Source organism: Nanorana parkeri, unplaced genomic scaffold, assembly GCF_000935625.1.
Source record: "Nanorana parkeri isolate BGI_ZX_2015 unplaced genomic scaffold, ASM93562v1 scaffold847, whole genome shotgun sequence".
In the NCBI taxonomy this organism is placed as follows: domain Eukaryota; kingdom Metazoa; phylum Chordata; class Amphibia; order Anura; family Dicroglossidae; genus Nanorana; species Nanorana parkeri.
In genome coordinates, this window is record NW_017307115.1 from 602,941 (window position 1) to 606,649 (window position 3,709).

Below are 3,709 nucleotides of genomic sequence, written 5' to 3' on the forward strand. Positions count from 1 at the left end.
ATTTCCCTCACCCCCTCAATGCATTTCCCTCACCCCTTCAATGTATTTCCCTCACCCCTTCAATGTACTTCCCTCACCCCCTCAATGTTCTCCCCTCACCCCTTCAATGTATTTCCCTCACCCCCTCAATATATTTCCCTCACCCCTTCAATGCATTTCCCTTACCCCCTCAATTCATTTCCCTCACCCCCTCAATATATTTCCCTCACCCCTTCAATGTATTTCCCTCACCCCTTCAATGTATTTCCCTCACCCCCTCAATGCATTTCCCTCACCCCTTCAATGTATTTCCCTCACCCCTTCAATGTACTTCCCTCACCCCCTCAATGTTCTCCCCTCACCCCTTCAATGTATTTCCCTCACCCCCTCAATATATTTCCCTCACCCCTTCAATGCATTTCCCTCACCCCCTCAATGCATTTTTCTCAACCCCTCAATGTATTTGAAAGGGGGCCATATAATTGCTGAGAGTGAATATAGGATCAGGACAAAAGTACTCATTCGTCATTGGCTGCTGGGTTATGTCCATGTTTAGTATTGCGGATGAAGTGATTTAGGGAGGATATTTGGGTTTCAGGTTGCACCATTGTTCCAGCCCGTTCAGCATTTGCAGACTCACCAAACTATAGCAGTCATTTGCCCGCCCAACATCCCACTACATTTACCCAATGACATCACCCGGGATCCGCAGCCTCTGTGTTTATATTACCGCAGCCCCAGGCATCCCGGGCGATGTCATTGACCAAATATGGACATGGCAATATTCGGTCAGTGACATCACCCCTCATCACAGCCTCTGTGTTACAGAGCTAATGTCTCTAACATCCCCTTGTCAATCAGGATGACCCAGTGCCCGCCGATGTGCACCCACCACACTCCTGTTGCTAAATAATATTCACAGCGGTAATGTAACCTCAGCGGAGGTGATCCTGAGTGACATCATTGACCAGATCCGGTCATGGCCATATTTGGTCAACAACCAAATGATCTGAGCCTGGGTATCGGTCACCAGGGCTGGAGGGGCCGGACTCATTCCCTTCATAAACGGAAGTTTCAAACAGCTCCTACGCTAGAGGTAGGGCTACTATGACCCTCCAGCTGTTGTGGAACTACAAGTCCCATGGAGCATTGCTAGACTGACAGATACAGGCATATGCATGATGGGATTTGCAGTTAAAGCGCAGAAGGAGGGCTGGAGGGGCGGGACTCATTCTTTTCATAACCGGAAGTTTCATACAGCTCCTACAGCAGAGGTGGGTAACTCCGGCCCTCCAGCGAACTACAAGTCCCATGGGGCATTGCAAGACTGAGAGACACAGGCATGACTCCAGGAGGCAGATGCATGATGGGATTTGTAGTTAAAGCACATGCCCACCCCTGTCCTAGGGTGTCATTACACATTGCGCATGTCCAAGCAGATTCATTTTACAGGGAAGGTTTGTCGCATGGCAAGGTCCAGTGTCCGGTAGGTTCCAGTTCTGGGGGCGGTTCCTCCCTGCGCCGCAGAGCATAGACATTGGGGGTAGAGCAATGGCGGACCCCCGGCCCTGAACGGAAGCCGCCCTGAGAGTTCCCCTTTAAACCTCTGGCTGGGATCCTTCGCAGGTCCGCAGAAGATTGCCGGGATTTTCCTACGAGCCGGCAGAACGTTTCCCCCTCCAGATGTCGTCTTCCTTCTTCGGGGACATCACATCATCGCCAGCTGTGCTCGCGCCTGAACCTTCCACGCAGCGGCCCCGGAATGTTCCCCGCGCTTCACACCTCCATGGTGGGATTTCCTCCTCTCCGCACACTGACATAACGTAACGAGGAGAGGAAATCAGAGTCCCCGCAATCCTCAGATTACACAATGCTGCCGGAAGCTGACAGCGGCCAGCAATGAGCACCTGTAATCATCTGAAGATTAATCTGCTACAGGTGTCTTCCCCTCCCCCCCCATCAATATGCTAATGACATCTGTTTTCATTACATTCCTTAGTATAGATAGTGATGTCATCATTGGGTCTCTGTGCTTCTCTATGCAATGCAAGCAGATCATTGGCTGGTGGGAGGGGCCAACAGGGTGCAGATTGCTTACATTGAGTTTGCTGCGCACTGCGAGCGTCTCACATTGTGCATTAGAACCTGCTATCTGGTTCCTTCTCATCAACATGCATTACATGCCTTATGTTAGACCGAGCGATGTCATGACTTCGGCTCCTCATGGCACTTGTAGTTCCACAACAGCCGGAGGGGCTGGAGTTGTCCACCCCATGGGCTAGATGATGCTTGATGTCCTCCAGGCAGGAAATGAGGCGGGGCTCTATCTGACTTGCTGCAGCTTCTAATGCACATTGTGAGGAGCTTCCAGTGTGCAGTGATATCAGAGGACGAGGGGCCGGGACCACTGTGCAAGACTGAAGGGGAGGACGGAGGTCAGATAGAAGACTGAAGGGGAGGACGGAGGTCAGATAGAAGACTGAAGGGAAGGACGGAGGTCAGATAGAAGACTGAAGGGAAGGACGGAGGTCAGATAGAAGACTGAAGGGGAGGACGGAGGTCAGATATAAGACTGAAGGGAAGGACGGAGGTCAGATAGAAGACTGAAGGGAAGGACGGAGGTCAGATAGAAGACTGAAGGGGAGGACGGAGGTCAGATAGAAGACTGAAGGGAAGGAAGGAGGTCAGATAGAAGACTGAAGGGAAGGACGGAGGTCAGATAGAAGACTGTAGGGAAGGACGGAGGTCAGATAGAAGACTGAAGGTAAGCACGGAGGTCAGATAGAAGACTGAAGGGAAGGACGGAGGTCAGATAGAAGACTGAAGGGGAGGACGGAGGTCAGATAGAAGACTAGAGGGGAGGACGGAGGTCAGAAAGACTGAAGGGAAGGAAGGAGGTCGGATAGAAGACTGAAGGGAAGGAAGGAGGTCACATATAAGAGCGAAGGGGAGGACGGAGGTCGGGGGAGGGGGAGATTTTTTATCTGCGAATTGGGGTTCAGCTTCAATATCTGCTGTGAATCTCTTTGTCCGGCTGGCGTAGGGAGCGTTGGATGGCGGGAGAGTCGCTGCGTTCGGTTCCAATCTCTCCATCGGCATTTCGGTTCTAAATTACACCCCGGCGGGCTGAGCTGTAATTTGAGGTTTCCGGCACCCGCTTCCCTTTCCAGGAGCCACATGACTGGGATCCGGGCCCCCCGAATTCCAGGACTCCTCCGGGCCGTGAAGTGCCAGGACTGCGGTGACGGCGGCAGCGGGCGGCGTTCCCTTCTCACGGGAAGCAGGAAGTCGGTATTTATTTGATGAGCGATCCGCAGACGCTGATAACGGCGGGAAATATGTCAATATTTACACTTCAGAATTTTTCCTCTTCAGAAACATTTTTTTATTTTCAAGGCTGAACGTTGGAAAACAAATCTGCAGACGAACCGATCGTAGCGCCCGCCGCAGCCGGAGCGGTGTACTGCACGCCGTGCGGGCTTATTACAAGAGGATTCATCAATGAATAGAGCTGCTGAACACATGGAGCTGCAGATCCAAGCAATGGCAGCAGTAAAGAGTCCCTGTCACTATGCCCATGCAGGGCAAAGTAACAATGTCTCAGCAAGAGGACCGCCCCCTTTCACTCATTGGATTTCAGTTCTTTCAATCCGCAATCACCCTTCCAATATTGAGGGTGTGGTCTGCTATAGTTAAAGGGGGGGTGCAGGGTGACTGACCACCCCCCCCC